This window comes from Camponotus floridanus, unplaced genomic scaffold, assembly GCF_003227725.1.
Source record: "Camponotus floridanus strain SB8 unplaced genomic scaffold, Cflo_v7.5 scaffold182, whole genome shotgun sequence".
NCBI classification, from domain to species: Eukaryota; Metazoa; Arthropoda; class Insecta; order Hymenoptera; family Formicidae; genus Camponotus; species Camponotus floridanus.
In genome coordinates, this window is record NW_020229306.1 from 170,378 (window position 1) to 188,527 (window position 18,150).

The 18,150-nt window shown below is 35.2% G+C and overlaps 1 non-coding gene across 1 annotated transcript; it reads left to right on the forward strand.

Moving 5' to 3' along the window:
- Positions 1 to 17,638: 17,638 nt before the first annotated feature.
- On the forward strand, positions 17,639 to 17,710 carry Trnaa-ggc. The gene has a single exon. It is a non-coding gene; the product is annotated as a tRNA-Ala (tRNA).
- Positions 17,711 to 18,150: the final 440 nt, after the last annotated feature.

Here is an 18,150-nt window from a genome sequence, read left to right on the forward strand (position 1 = left end):
ATAAACTAACACGTCGAAGAAAAATTGTTTTCTTTGCGTCATAGTTCGTTAATTAATATTGTTCTAGCAAAATGTTTTTTTACCCCATGGTACCTCCCAATCAAACAATTAGAGAGGACGTCTCACACGGAGTTTTGCTGTGGGTTAAGCACTTTTCGGAATGGTTGATGGACGCCTGCTAATGCTACACACGATCTATGCTAAGGAAAAAGATTTTGTAACACACGAACCGTTTTTTAACTACTTTTGCGATATTCTTAGTTTTGTATTCGTTAGCCTTTAATGTTAATTTTTTGGATTATTTGCGCTGAAGAAGACTTGAAAAATCAAGTTAAAACGTTCGCTTTTTATCGCTTTTTATTTGTTCTCTATTTGTTAGTTATGTTTAAATTATTTGTAATCTTTTTACTGACATTTTATTGCGACGCCATTTATTTGTTTCCTCTTTATTAGTTATATTTAAATTATCTATAATCTTTATACTGATACATTTCATTTTGATTTTCCTCATGAACACTCTACATTTCACATTTAACTTTGACTTGTACTTTTCTATTTTTCTGTTTATTGTAAAAATTTCATAATACAGGGTTAATTCAAATAGACTGAGCTCTTAATGCCTCCTTACTATTGAACTTATACTTTTAACAAAGAACTTCTTACTTTATGTTTTAATAAACTAAGTAACTTCACATGACACGTAATATTTTTTTGTATTTTTGATTTTATTATAAGACAGCGAGAACACCACAATTTAATAAAGATATATATACAGGGTGATTTTGAACAAGCGTGCGTTTTTAAAATATGAAATTTTTGAATGAATTCTAAGACGATTTTTCTTTTACCAAAATTTTCTACGAGGTTTAGTTTTTAATTTATTAAATAAAATAGTTTTCGAATTACGGAACAAGTACAAGAGGTAGACAGGAACGGCGCAACTCACCGTCCGATACAGGCGATCATGCGGGGCGCTCAACGCGATCAGCTGATTGCTGCACACGATGAGTGTAACAATCAGTGTGTGTGTGTGTGTGTGGTGTATTTATGCACACGTATTCACACCGTTCTCTCTCTCTTTCGAAAAAAAATATGTAATTTGCAATTAACAATTACATATTTTTTCTTAAAAATAACTATGTCTTTTCTTTACACCAATTAATTCTTCTCATTATTTTGTACATAAAAGTATTAAGGTAAAATAATCGAAAAACGAATATTTTACAAGATATTTTACGGTTTATGTAAAATTGAAAAATGATTTCAAGCCTCATAACTTGGAAAGTATTTAACGAAAACTAACTTAATTACAGTGTTTTGGAAAGCTCTTGAGATGAGCTACAAGAATATGCAAAAGCATATAGGGTGTCCCATTTAAAAAGTTGGAGCTGACCTTCGCGTGTCCTTCAGGTGGCTCTTCAAGATCAAACTAATGATACCATCTTATGTCCCCCTTAAAACCATACAACTTTTGTCTAAAACATTTTTCTCTATCTTGCTTAGGTTCCGAGAAATTTAGGTGGTCAGATTAAAATGAAACACCCTGTATATACACCGTGGCCCATTTTAATCGACGCACCTGAATATCTCCGTTGATAAGCCAAATACAAAAAAATTGTTCAGACAAAAGTTGTATGGCTTGAAAGGGGACATAAGATAGTATCATTGGTTTTATTTTGAAAAGTTGTTTGAAGGTCACATGAAGGCCACCTTCAATTTTTTTAATGGAACTCCCTATTACTCTAACTCATGCATTAGAGGTTGACATATGTCATGTTGTCATTTAATCATGATACTCAGTCAGAAGTTGGCTATATCGCAGGGCCGAAAATGAAATGGTGGATGTCGCCCGCGATACTTCAAGCCGGAAAATCTCGTATAATATGTAAAATATTTACATTAAATCATGCATCGTTATATTCGTTTCAAACAGCGCTACAACTTTTATTATATCAAAATATCTGCATTATTATAAAAAAATTATACATATCTCTCCGTTCTTTAATACACATAAATTTTGTAATCAACCACTATGCTCACAATAAAGTTCAGTTAAAGCCATTTAATTTCATATATATTTGATATGGTCTATCTCTTTTAGTTTAAAAGATAAAAGGGGGTGGCCACTTCTAGATGGTACACCCTGTATATATATATATATATATATATATATATATATATATATATATATGTATAACGTTTTAGGCACTGAGATTTCGAGAAAGTTATAAGTTCGACTATAAAGCGGCGAAACTGAGCGGTTTAAGCAAGCAGTTTCTCAGAGCGGTTTTATTTGGAGCGGTTTTACGAAAATTGCGAGACTGCGAAAAATGCGAAACTTAGAAGTGCTCACGCGCGGTGCTCGTTATATAATGAGCAGAATTTTGGATCCATTGCGACGTGGGCCAATAAATTTCATATTTTAGCGGTGATCTCAGGGCGCCGCGTACAATTGGCCATCGATGAGGTCTGACGTCATTATTTTTGCAGTTGCCATGCACACGATCTTTTTCGATCAACTGATTGCCAATCAGCTGATCGTGACGTATGGGCGCGCATGCTCGTGCGCTGTTTAGATTTCGTCGACGATTGACAATGTTATTGTTAGCGTTGATGACAAGCGTTTCTTAATCGATGAAAAAATGTAAGATAACTCGAGCGGTCCAGTTTTTCCGATAAATAAAGATTTCGAGAAGTTTCTCGATGCCCGTTAATTTCAAATTCTCGAGTTTTTAATATCGAAAAAATGCGGATTTTTCTCAATGCGAGTTTAGAACTAGAACAATTTTATAATTTTCGAACATAATGATTATCTTCGATATTTCAGTTGAATGAACTTTTTATATAGTCATTATAGAAGATGCAATTACAAGGATACAAAATAATTTTAAGATATTTTATAAAAATTTAAAAGGATATAATAACTTATATTAATAAAAAAATTAGAAGCATTTTGTAATTAATCCAATATTAATTAATAATATTCACAAGCAGTTTGACATACCTCGAAGTCAAAATCGATTTTATCGATTGGTATCGTGTATTTTCTGGCATAATTTTGAGCGATCGCAGTAAGGAAAGCATGCACAAATGAAAATCCGGATATCCAAAACATCGCTGGTTTGTCATGAGCTAGCCAACTTTGCAACATATCAAATCGTTTCATGAGATCCTCCACGAAACTTGGTAGTCGTTTCAAAGTAGGATAGGCGCTTGCTTTAATCCAATTGATTGGAATTTTTGCATTAAGCATATTATTAGCCATTTCCTGTCATTAAGATAAATATATTATTAAATAAATAAATAAATGCGTGTGTGCGCGTCTAAGTATAATAACTATTATTATCTTATCAGGATTGCATAAAATACGGCGTAGATACGGCATATTTATATGAATATGGCGCAACTTTACTTGATTAGGTCAGTATCAAATCTAGATACGGATATTCATTATACATATACTACACAACAAAATTATCGCATAGATCTTCTTCTTAGTCCTATTGTTCGATTCCGAACGTGGTAACCTCTCTTTCATATACTTGTGTTGCGCACCAGATTATCACATGTATATGGGACCTACAGTTTAATGCTGGTTCCGAACGGCTAGATTAAAGAGATTTTCATGGCTAGATTTCTCGGTGAATTGCCTTTCGAAAAAGGAACAAGCGTATAAAATTTTTCGATTCTATCGGGAATCGAACCCAGAACTTTTGGCTTTATAGGCTAGTGCGCTACCTACTATGCCACGCTTCGCTCTCATCGCACAGATAACTTTATATTAAAATTTCCCATTTATTTCCAAGAAGTGGAATCAACTTTTCTCACAAAAAGTATGATGGCAAATTTCGCCTATTTTTTGGACTTCGAATTTCAAACTTTTTTCATGGCAAATAGTACTATTAGATGAAACATTAATTCCAGTAAAATTTCAACACAAACATAGGCACGGTTCCGGAGATACAAAAGGGTGAAAGTGATGATTTCCAGTCAGAGTGTATTGCATAAGGAAGAATGCGTGGCTGAAGTTCACGTAATATTAAGAGTATTTTCTGTCGAAAAGATCATCTACGATTCATTGTTTAGAGAATGAACGATTTACTATTTACCGCTATTTCATTTATGAGGGGGGAGGTGCTTTATAAAGCACCTTGAAAATACGTTTTTTATTAATCATTGACCAAGTCTTTGAAGCAATCCAATTACCAAGGAAATATTCAAATTGAAAGATAGTCTCTACATGACACACTCACAAGTTCTCTCGCAGTTGAAGTTGTGACGTGACGCTTTTGAGCTCCATCACGGTGACTCCGCCGAGAGGAGAAAGCGTGCGCGGGGTCGTCCCTCATGCCTGAGGGGGCCGATTATCTCTAAACTCCGATTATCCGCTAGAGTTAATTTTGTTATAGATTTAAGATACTTAAACAGAGTGCGGCGATCTGAGCGAGCGCGCAATGTATTTAAAGATCCCGGTGGATACCGTAAGGAAGAGAAGAGGAGAGGAAGAGTGGACCAAAGCCTCCGCGAATAAAAGTCACGTAACGAGATCCCGCGCCGCCGCTAGTCGTATGTCAGCACGATATTAATTCCGACTAATTTCAGAATAATAACAGCGCGAATAATCCTGACGGCGAAATGACGAACAACCTCCCAGGCTGCAGACTGGGGAACGGAAATATTTTCGGAAACGGACAAGGATACGGCCTGGCCAGCCTATCGCGTCCAAGCTGACAAGAAGACAATACCGTTAAACTACCGTCATCATCGGATTATGGATCCCTGCGAAAGGGCAACCCGCCGTCCAGCAGTTTGAATTTTAAAAGGGCGGAGAATATCGACCCCTTCTCGCTAAAAATCGACGAGATGCGCGGAAAATCGGCGCGGGACTCGAGGGCATCGTGGAGCCATTCTTTTGGAGTCACTGTTCGGTGACCCTCGCTAGTGTTAAGATGATTCCGACTACCACGAGGAGACGACCCATGCAGGACACCGCCGCAGCCGCCGACTAATTGTAAGCCGTCGCTCAGATAGCCGTATGATTCTTCCCGGAAGCAGCTGGTGTCGTAATTTTCTGGATATCGTCGCAGAGCGACGGTGATCTCGTTACCGGTTTGCCGTAGAAAGCCTGTGTGCTTTTCTCGCGTTTTGTTGCCGGACGCCAGCTGACACCGGGTATCGCGGATTTGTCCCTCTTAGGGGGTTCGTCGCCGACAGCTATTTTACCGTATCGTCCGTTTCGTACCATATCGTATCGCATCGTATCGTTTTCGTTTCGTATTTTGTTATATCGTTGCGTTCCGTGCCGAATTGTGAACTTTAGCGTGATGACGAAATTCAGGCATTTCCGTATTGCGTAGAGAATATCGGGATTTGCATGAGAAAATTCTTTGCGAGCAAGAGTTACCGTATATGCGAGATCTGCTCGGTAAGAATTGTGTAAATCGCGAAATCTGCGTTTGAATTTTATGTCCGTAACGTTCGTTTTGTGTTATCTCGTTCGAGAGTTAAGTTTGTTTTCGCTGAGCGCGAAAGGTCGTAACGATACCGTTAAAGAGTATGAGACAATACTCGTGCCTGTGTACTTGAAATTATCGTTACTAATAACCTTCATTATATTTTTGAATTTATTGTCGCAAATTATCGCCGACTATTATCAGAAGTTTAATTCGATTTATATCGAAATCTTTTATGAGGCTCGTGCCTCTGAATGTATTCTGAAATCATACTCGTTTATTATATTCTGTTCGTTATCGGTTATTTTTTTCTGAAAATCAGTATCGTAAATTACCGCCGATTATTATAGAAAGTTTAATTCAATTTATATCGAAATCTTTTGTGAGGCTCGTGTCTCTAAGCATGTTCCGAAATCCGATTCATTATTATATCTCGATCGTTACAGATTGCCTCGCAGTCAATTATTAGTTGATTTTACTCATCGCGGTTCGTGAGGTTTTATATTCGTTTTCGTTTTGCTCTCATCGTTGTCTTATAATCACGCATTATATATAGGTCATTTTCGTTACAATTATATTCGATCTTCGTGTCATACGTCATAAGTCTTATATCCCTTTCCTTTCAAACTCATATCGTCATTCGTTATATTCCGACGTTCATCTTTTCTTTCTTTTGTTCTTTTCTCGTCTATTGAATCTTGTCTATTATATTCTTATCATCTCTGTTACATCGTTTATTTTGTATCATAACTGTTCAATATATTTTAAATAATTATAAGTAAGATAAACTGAGTGTCGATTATTTCTCTCTCCTGAAAGTCATCTAGCGTTCTCTCTCTAATTCACAAAGAATCCTGCCCTTTTGCCACATACTGAGCTCTGGGTTATCGAACCTTTTCATTACCGTACCGTTCGTGGCGCGGAAAAACGCGCCCAATTTCGCTCTCCTTTAGGGAGACTCGTAAGATACCGTAACGTTACCGTATTTTTAAGATGCCACTTTAAGAACTTATACATTTAATTCTCGTATCGGCCAAAGCTTGCACGCTACCTCCTCGGAATTCCATTGGCGTTCTCGAGGTGGGCAACGGCGTAGCAAAGTATAATACTTTATTATTATATGAAGTATATTCTACAGATTGTATGAACAAACAATCTTATGTATTTGCGTGTCGGAAATCATTATATTTTCGACAAGTCTAATTGGGGTTGTTCAGATTTTATTCTCGATTGTCTTTCGACTTCGCGAAATATATATATTCTCAAAATACATATGGATTCTCGATCTACCGCAATATTTACCGCAATATTTACCCTCTCTCTCGCCTTGCCTTTCGCACCTCGCGCCACGCGACAGAACAGCTGACCTTGAAAAACTCACCGGTATAATTGCTCTCGATCGTTCACACTTCCCAGAAGCACTGTTTTTTGTCGACTCGGTTGTCCCTCGCATTGATAACGGCTTTTCGATCTCGCGTTTCTTTTTCGAAATTGTTATGCTGCTCGATCTGTTTTTCGATAAATAAAGTTAAGTTTATTGTGATAAAAGACAGTGCACTCTATTCAATAGAATTTTCCTTCAATCTCCTAACAGGAGTCCTTTTTTACAGTTTGTCTCGCTCAAAATTATAATATTCTTAATTGATTTTTCGTTTATTCTGATGTTACTTGTTCCTTTGTTCTCCATTTTCTTATTGGTTTCATTTTTTTATTTTTTCCTCTTGTTTCTTTAGATATATTTTTTTCATATCTTGACGATCGTTGATTCTTTAATAAAGCAATGCCTTTCACTAAATGTTTAGGCTGTAATGATAAAAAAATACCTAATAATGATACGAAAAATGATAAATTTTTTCCTATCAAAGACATATCAAATTCGTTGATGATGGTTAAAAATTTGCGGCAAAATAATCCGAAGAAATGGAAATTAGAAAAATTGAATCACATTCCATCACAGAGCAAAATATTTTTAACTCCATTTATCTCGAGGAATTTTCATGCTAGACGAAATCTGAGGTCATATTTGAATCCGATGTCAAAAAATCCATAAGAAACTTCGAGGCACTATCTCCCCAAAACTATTCACGTTTGCTTTGGGAGATATGTTTAAGATGCTGAGATAGAAAAAACGTGGAAGGGCGTATTGATGGTCAATACTTGAATGATCATAGTTTTGCGGATAACATAGTTATCATCAGAGTCCGCACTTGGAGTAAAAAAAACGGCACCAAGATCCAGTCTTGGTGCCGTTTTCCCTACTCCAAGTGCATGCTAGCAGCCGAGTGCCGCGAAAAGCAGTACCGTCTATGCTGATCTAGTGATAGTAGCAAAGAGGACACCGTCGCGTAGAAAAAGAAAATATAACAATTTATTATATTATTTTATATTTTATATAATATATATATATATATATATATATATATATATATATATATGTATATATATATATATATATATATATATTATTTTTTATTATATTATTTTGTACATTATGTATAAATTAATTATAATATTACAATATTATAAATATTATAAGTATATATTATAATATTATAAATAAACATATTCTATGTTAATATATACAGGGTGTCCTAGACCCGTACACCCCTTTTCTTTCAAAAACTAAGCATTTTAGAGAAAAACGTTTTCGACAAAAATTGTATGGTTTTGAGGGGAACATAAGATGGTGTCATTGGTTTGACCTTGATGGCATCGTTAAGGTCAGGTCAAGGACACCTTTAATTTCTTAAATGGAACCATCTATTTTTTATTGCATATCTTATAGCTTATTAAGCGTACGTGTGAGTTCGACGCCTGCGCACTATGATTACACTCACATGTCCGCTCAGCTGTAGTTGCGTGCTGCTGGCGTATGCAGTCTGGCAACAGCGTGCGAGAGCTAAGACGTTTTAATAAAAATCTTGTGTTCGCGTAGTAAATTAACAGTGAAAATAAAGTATACTCTGCAGGAATATACGGATATGATTGTAGCATACGGACTAGCGAGAGAAAATACTTATCGTGTGGCCGCAATTTACATGGAATCATTTCCCGGGCGTGAAAACCAAGTGGCCGTACAATTTTACATGTTGTGCAATAATTATGTGAAACTGGGTGTCGTGCATAATATCGGGATAACCGGTCTAACAGTGCGCCTTCGTGTACAAAATGAAGAAAGGATTCTTGAAGCATTTTATCAACGTATCATTATTAACGTGTGCAATACATTTTATCGAGGGATTTTCAACCACGGATCAATTTTTGTAAAGGTACTGTCACCATCAATTTTTTACATTTAAGATACATTCAGCGTATAGTAATGGTATTTTGAATAATTTTCAAATTGAGAGTGGAATAGGCCTATGGAGGAAACCAATAAAAAAAGCCGTGCTATCTACCGCAAGGTGGTGTGGAAATGATAGCGCATCATTTTCTCGCCACTAAATGGACGGGTTATTTTTCGGCGCGGTATTGCGATATATCGCAAACCACCATCATCGTCGGAGAGCGACCCGCCCACCGCTTCGCCGCGCTCGTAGTATCAGATTACAGTGGGAGGACTCTCGTCGCCGCGCGCTTCTACTCACGCAGATTGGCCGATCTTCTTTATTTAATTTTTCGTTAATTATTGCAACAATCACAAAACAATACAGGTCATTCCTTTTTAATTTGAGCCAATCTACTTCCTTATTTCGTCAAGGTCGAAAATTGACAGATACCCTGTATAACCCTGTATAATATATAACATATATAATATATAACATATGTTATAATATGTATAATATATAACATATATAATATATAACATATATACACGGTGGGCGATTTTAATCGATGCACTCGAATATCTCGAAAACAGCACTGTTCAGAAAGAAATGTTTCAAACAAAAATTGTAGGGTATGAAGGGGGACATAAGATGGTAGCATTGGTTTGACCTTGGAAAGTCATTTGAAGGTCACATAAAAGTCACCTTCAATTTCTTAAATTGAACCCACTATTTTTCATTACATATTCTTGTAGCTTATCTCGAGAGCTTTCCAAAACACTACAGACAAATGTCTTTTCATTAAGTACTTTTTGAGTTATAAGGCTTCAAAGTTTGCAGTACTTCGATATAAAATGCAAAATATCTCGTAAAATATTTAGTTTTCGATAGTCTTACCCTAGTACTTTTATGCACAGGATAATGAGACAAAACTATTGGTGCAAAGAAAACGCATGATTGTTTATAACAAAAAGTACATTGCAAATTACACATTTTTTATCATAAACAATCATACGTTTTCTTTGCACCAATAGTTTTGTCTCATTATCCTGTGCATAAAAGTATTAGGGTAAGACTACCGAAAACTAAATATTTTACGAGATATTTTGCATTTTATATCGAAGTACTGCAAACTTTGAAGCCTTATAACTCAAAAAGTATTTAATGAAAAAACATTTGTCTGTAGTGTTTTGGAAAGCTCTCGAGATAAGCTACAAGAATATGTAATGAAAAATAGTAGGTTCAATTTAAGAAATTGAAGGTGACTTTTATGTGACCTTCAAATGACTTTCCAAGATCAAACCAATGCTACCATCTTATGTCCCCCTTCACACCCTACAATTTTTGTTTGAAACATTTCTTTCTGAAGAGTGCTGTTTTCGAGATATTCGAGTGCATCGATTAAAATGGCCCACCGTGTGTATATATATATATATATATATATATATATATATATATATATTAAATATGTTATATATTATACAGGGTATCTGTCAATTTTCGACCTTGATGAAATAAGGAAGTAGATTGGCTCAAATTAAAAAGGAATGACCTGTATTGTTTTGTGATTGTTGCAATAATTAACGAAAAATTAAATAAAGAAGATCGGCCAATCTGCGTGAGTAGAAGCGCGCGGCGACGAGAGTCCTCCCACTGTAATCTGATACTACGAGCGCGGCGAAGCGGTGGGCGGGTCGCTCTCCGACGATGATGGTGGTTTGCGATATATCGCAATACCGCGCCGAAAAATGACCCGTCCATTTAGTGGCGAGAAAATGATGCGCTATCATTTCCACACCACCTTGCGGTAGATAGCACGGCTTTTTTTATAGTGGTTTCCTCCATAGGCCTATTCCACTCTCAATTTGAAATATATATATACACGGTGGGCCATTTTAATCGATGCACTCGAATATCTCGAAAACAGCACTCTTCAGAAAGAAATGTTTCAAACAAAAATTGTAGGGTGTGAAGGGGAACATAAGATGGTAGCATTGGTTTGACCTTGAAAAGTCATTTGAAGGTCACATAAAAGTCACCTTCAATTTCTTAAATTGAACCCACTATTTTTCATTACATATTCTTGTAGCTTATCTCGAGAGTTTTCCAAAACACTGCAGACAAATGTTTTTTCATTAAGTACTTTTTGAGTTATAAGGCTTCAAAGTTTGCAGTACTTCGATATAAAATGCAAAATATCTCGTAAAATATTTAGTTTTCGGTAGTCTTACCCTAATACTTTTATGCACAGGATAATGAGACAAAACTATTGGTGCAAAGAAAACGTATGATTGTTTATAATAAAAAATGTGTAATTTGCAATGCACTTTTTGTTATAAACAATCATGCGTTTTCTTTGCACCAATAGTTTTGTCTCATTATCCTGTGCATAAAAGTATTAGGGTAAGACTACCGAAAACTAAATATTTTACGAGATATTTTGCATTTTATATCGAAGTACTGCAAACTTTGAAGCCTTATAACTCAAAAAGTACTTAATGAAAAAACATTTGTCTGTAGTGTTTTGGAAAGCTCTCGAGATAAGCTACAAGAATATGTAATGAAAAATAGTGGGTTCAATTTAAGAAATTGAAGGTGACTTTTATGTGACCTTCAAATGACTTTCCAAGGTCAAACCAATGCTACCATCTTATGTCCCCCTTCACACCCTACAATTTTTGTTTGAAACATTTCTTTCTGAAGAGTGCTGTTTTCGAGATATTCGAGTGCATCGATTAAAATGGCCCACCGTGTATATATATATATATATATATATATATATATACAGGGTGATTCAAAATAACCTCTGTGTCCGTGAAATGACACATTGTTGAGTCAATTTTAAGACGATTTTTCCTTTTGCAAAATTGTCCGAAGCTTAGTTTTCGAATTATTAAAGAAAGAAGTTAACGCATGACGGGTCGGATACAAGAGGCAGGCAAGGGTGACGCGAGACCCGTCAGACGCGGGTACTTACGCGGGGTGTCTGCTGCGATCAGCTGGTCGCTATACACACAGACACACATGCGAACACATACATTCTCTCTCTGTCTGCCGTCTGTCTGTCTGTCTGTCTCTCTCTCTTTCTCTCTCTCTCTTTCTTTCTCTCTCTCTCTCTCTCTCTCTTTCATTCGCTCACTCTCTCTCACGTATATAGGGTGGGCCATTTAAAATTTTGAATTTAATTTGGCTCTAAAAAAAAAACGCATGAATATTTTTCAAAGTTTATGGCTTTATTGGAAAAGTAGTACATTGCCATTAAACATGAAATACAATTTCATTCAAATGACTTCCACGGCTGACTGCACAATACCCCATTCTATTAACCCAATTTTTCAGTATATTTTCCACTGTATGGGCGTGTATTTCATCGATGGCAACTTTGATTTCATGTTTTAATTCTTGAATCGTTTCCGGCTGGTTAGCGTAACACTTATCCTTGACGGTTCCCCATAAAAAATAGTCCAGCGGAGTCAAATCGCAGCTGCGAGGCGGCCAATTGACATTAGCATTTCGGCTGATTATGCGATTTTCGAAGACAGTGTGCAAAAGATCGATTGTAACCTTGGCTGTGTGGCAAGGTGCGCCGTCCTGTTGAAACCTGTGCGTGAAATGTTCAAGTTTTGAGAACGATGGCGAATTGATGTTGATGGTTGTTCAAGCACACTTTGAACAACAGCAGCAATGTTTTCGGTTGACCTTACTGGACGAGCGTATAGCGACCCATTTCGTAAATGTCAAATAAAAAACTAAATTTCTGATACGTCATGAGTGTCATTATACCATTCAAACTCAAAATAACCGGTAGTTTAAATTCCAAATGCTAGATGGCCCACCCTGTATTTTTTTTTTTTTTTTTTTTTTTTACGAAAGAGGGGAAAATGCATTTTATGCATACCCACCGGTCGATCTAGTGAGTTATGTGGGAATCGAGTACCAAGTCGAATTACCAACTCGATACTCCCTACCCACTAAAAACCCCTCTCTTTTCGCGAATTTTCTTTGACACACTGTCCCTCTGTCCTTCCCGAGATCCGTTTTCACATAACGTCAAAAAATAGTTATTATTACCTTGTTCGATAACTTCTGATGTATTGCTGTAATTGCTTGAAGGAGAAATGAATTTTCCGATAGATCGTACGTTCTCAAATTTAACGTAGATATCACGTTGCACAAGACAGAAATCCACACTAAATTATTAACTGAAAGTTTTTCTTCTTTTATGAACTGCATTCTTTTATAAACTTTAACGTAATCACATTTATTTATTCACTCGATGAGACGAAAAATTTACTAATGACTCTATCACTAATCACTGTCGAATAATAACTGTTAGCGATTAAAAATCACTCGATGAAAGAAACACGCGCGGACACATTACTACACGACGCGACAATGCGACGATAATTACTCGGCGACTGCAAGTGCCGTTTCCTTGTCATGGTAGGTTGCGGTAGGTTAAGGTACTACTGGCGCTATCGAACGCGATCATGTGTTCGATTGAAGAATGCGTGGTAGACGTAAAGAATAAACATTTAACATATATAATATTATTATCATGAATGTGTGTGATGTCCATACATCGTATGATATCTATTTAAAAATTAATTAGATTAAATAAGTGTTTTTAAAATATTTTGTTTTTAAAATATTTATTACTTTTATACACTCATATTAAATATTAATATTAAATTTTTATTTAATTATTTTATCTATATTATTTACTATTTTATTTAACTATTTTATTTAACTATTTTATCTTTAACTATTCTATTTATTTATTTATCTATTTCATCTATTTATTTTTAACTATTTATTATCAATGATCGAAAATCGGTCATTGATAATAAATAGTTAAAAATAAATAGATGAAATAGATAAATGAAAAAATATTAATTAATCGCGTTTTATTCTCTCTCCTCTCTTTTTCTTGTGTTTTTAATTGCAAAATAAGATACTTCATACGTTAAAAAATTGGTCGCTCTGAAAAGAGCGGATTGTTTTTAATCGCCTTAAAAAGGGCGGATTAATTTTGAACATTTATAATAAATGTTCGAAGTGGCTCCCATCCATTCTAACGCATGTTCTCATGCGCTTCAATAAATTTTGTTGAACATTTTTCATTACGTCTTCTTCTGTGGACCATATGGAATATCGCAATTTTGTTTCCAAATCTTCTACATTTTCAGGGAGCGTTTTGTATATCGTTTCTTTGCAGTATCCCCAAAGAAAAAAATCCAATGGATTTAAATCCGGGGATCTAGCAGGCCAACGTATCGGACCATATCGGCCCATCCAACGTGCAGGAAACTTGTCGTTTAAAAAAGTTGTCACAATCCTGGCATTGTGTGGACCAGCACCGTCCTGTTGAAATATAATTTCTTCTCTTTCCGATAGCGGCACTTCTTCCAGGAAATCTGGTAAATTATTCTCTAATAATTCCAGATATGCTCCGCTGGTTAAAATATCCGGGAGGATAACTGGGCCCAGTATTTCTGTTCCCATAATTCCTGTCCAGATATTGAGCTTCTAACGAGTCTGAAAATTTGTGCGATTATTGATTTCAATATCGATTGTCTCTCCGTATTTATACGATCCTCGCGGGGGTCCATGCCCCCTCCACGCCTCCCGCGATGAATCCGCGGGTCGCGTGTCGCGGGTATATTACGAAGAAGATTATCCTCTGAGAAGAACATTTTCTGAAAATTTTCTCAGAAGCGTAGAAAGAGATCCTAGATTCCCTTCTCGAATAATATTTAGCGATAAATCGCTATTTACACGAGAGGGAATATTTAATCCACATAACATGCATTTGTAGAATGAAGAAAATCTTAGAGCTACACGAGTCAGAAATTTTCAGACTCGTTGGAAGCTCAATATCTGGACAGGAATTATGGGAACAGAAATACTGGGCCCAGTTATCCTCCCGGATATTTTAACCAGCGGAGCATATCTGGAATTATTAGAGAATAATTTACCAGATTTCCTGGAAGAAATGCCGCTATCGGAAAGAGAAGAAATTATATTTCAACAGGACGGTGCTGGTCCACACAATGCCAGGATTGTGACAACTTTTTTAAACGACAAGTTTCCTGCACGTTGGATAGGTCCGATACGTTGGCCTGCTAGATCGCCGGATTTAAATCCATTGGATTTTTTTCTTTGGGGATACTGCAAAGAAACGATATACAAAAACGCTCCCTGAAAATGTAGAAGATTTGGAAACAAAATTGCGATATTCCATATGGTCCACAGAAGAAGACGTAATGAAAAATGTTCAACAAAATTTATTGAAGCGCATGAGAACATGCGTTAGAATGGATGGGGGCCACTTCGAACATTTATTATAAATGTTCAAAATTAATCCGCCCTTTTTAAGGCGATTAAAAACAATCCGTTCTTTTCAGAGCGACCAATTTTTTAACGTATGAAGTATTTTATTTTGCAATTAAAAACACAAGAAAAAGAAAGGAAAGAGAATAAAACGCGATTAATTAATATTTTTTCATTTATCTATTTCATCTATTTATTTTTAACTATTTATTATCAATGACCGATTTTTGATCATTGATAATAAATAGTTAAAAATAAATAGATGAAATAGATAAATAAATAAATAGAATAGTTAAAGATAAAATAGTTAAATAAAATAGTTAAATAAAATAGTAAATAATATAGATAAAATAATTAAATAAATATTTAATATTAATATTTAATATGAGTGTATAAAAGTAATAAATATTTTAAAAACACTTATTTAATCTAATTAATTTTTAAATACATATCATACGATGTATGGACATCACACACATTCATGATAATAATATTAATATGTTAAATGTTTATTCTTTACGTCTACCACGCATTCTTCAATCGAACACATGATCGCGTTCGATAGCGCCAGTAGTACCTTAACCTACCGCAACCTACTATGACAAGGAAGCGGCACTTGCAGTCGCCGAGTAATTATCGTCGCATTGTCGCGTCGTGTAGTAACGTGTCCGCGCGTGTTTCTTTCATCGAGTGATTTTTAATCGCCAACAGTTATTATTCGACAGTGATTAGTGATAGAGTCATTAGTAAATTTCTCGTCTCATCGAGTGAATAAATAAATGTGATTACGTTAAAGTTTATAAAAGAATGCAGTTCATAAAAGAAGAAAAACTTTCAGTTAATAATTTAGTGTGGATTTCTGTCTTGTGCAACGTGATATTTACGTTAAATTTGAGAACGTACGATCTATCGGAAAATTCATTTCTCCTTCAAGCAATTACAGCAATACATCAGAAGTCATCGAACAAGGTAATTATAACTATTTTTTGACGTTATGTGAAAACGGATCTCGGAAAGGACAGAGGGACAGTGTGTCAAAGAAAATTCGCGAAAAGAGAGGGGTTTTTAGTGGGTAGGGAGTACCGAGTTGGTAATTCGACTTGGTACTCGAGTCCCACATAACTCACTGGATCGACCGGTGGGTATGCAAAAAATGCATTTTCCCCTCTCTCGTAAAAAAAAAAGAAAAAAAAATATACGTGAGAGAGAGTGAGCGAATGAAAGAGAGAGAGAGAGAGAAAGAGAGAGAGACAGACATACACACATACAGCAGACAGAGAGAGAATGTATGTGTTCGCATGTGTGTCTATGTGTATAGCGACCAGCTGATCGCAGCAGGCGCCCCGCGTAAGCGCCCGCGTCTGACGGGTCTCGCGTCACCCTTGCCTCTTGTATCCGACCCGTCATGCGTTAACTTCTTTCTTTAATAATTCGAAAACTAAGCTTCGGACGAAATTTTGCAAAAGGAAAAATTGTCTTAGAATTGACTCAACAATGTGTCAAGAATCTGTAACAAAAACTGACGAGTTCCATTTGAAATTTTTTACGTTATTTGTATGCAGCTCATAAGGGTCATTTCAAGGTCATGCCGTCTATGCCACATAATACATCTTTTCATACCATAAAAATTATGTCTAAGACATTTTGTCGAAAAATGAATAGTTTCGGAAATAATTGTTTGCTTCCATACTTTTTCCCCACCCTGTATATATGCATGTATATGTAAATAAAATATGATATTATCTCAATTCAATATATTTAACGCAATGGAAAAGATTGCATTTTCTATTATATTATGCATGCTTCAAATAATAATGTCGGTACTAGCGTATCTAAAAATGTCGATATTATCGATATTATCGATATTTTTAGTTACATTTAGATGGGTGCGCTAATTTGTCGGAGTTCGCCCGTCGCGTTAGGATCCCCTTAATTCATTTAGTATTGATTATGAATTAATATCACATAATTTATTGTACACTGAAAATAAAATTTATTCAATCTTAATAAATATATTGATTCAAATATGATATAGTCATATTAAGAGATTAAATATCAGATTGTAATAAACAATAATTTATTTTAAATATATATGTAGACAAATTAACAAAAGACTTTATTCAATGTGCAATAATTATAAAACAAATAACCAATAATTTTTATTAAGATAATCATTACTTAAATTGAATAATTTAGTCTTTAAAATTGAAAAATCTCATATAATTAAATTAAGGAAATAATTTTAAGTAAATATTTTTTTAAACTAATCTTTTAATGTACTTATTAATAATATGCTATTTTATAAGGTTATTTTATTCAAAGAAAGAAATATTTCTTTTAAAATATTAAATTATTTTAACACTGTTTATTCAAATTAAAGACTCATTTTTTAAAATTATTTTTTTGATATTATAAAATTGAGTAAAATTTTTGAATATTTATTTTTTCTAATTAATTTTATAATTTATTAAATAACAATAAAGAAGCAATTAAGAGCCTTATTTATTAATTCGTTTTTTAATTTAGAATTTACGCGGGAGCGAATTGCGGTCTTTATTTAATTGAGCGAAAAAAGTATCGGTGTGGGGCTGAATAGCTCAATGGTAAGAGCAGTCGCCCGGCAAGCGACAGACTCGGGTTCGATTCCCGATTCAGCGACTTCGCTCCAATATTTTTCTCGCCTACATCTCTTCAGAGGGGTAAAGAGGGGTCTTATAGTATTCTCGATTTGAGAATCGATATCTTGGTTTATGCACCAAGTAAAATATAGGCATATATGTTTTTTCAAATGTGATTTAATTCGCGGATTTCTAATCTCCGAAACTTCACGTACTACCATCCGCGTTGGCTCTTAATTGCTCCTTTTCTTATATATATGATTTCTTTGTTGAATACAATACAGAGCCTAAATTTCTTTATCTATTTATTAATTCGTTAGAATTTACGCGGGAGCGAATCGCGGTCTTTATTTAATTGAGCGAGAAAAGTATCGGTGTGCGGCTGAATAGCTCAGTGGTAAGAGCAGTCGCCCGGCAAGCGAAAGACTCGGGTTCGATTCCCGATTCAGCGATTTCGCTCCGATATTTTTCTCGCCTACA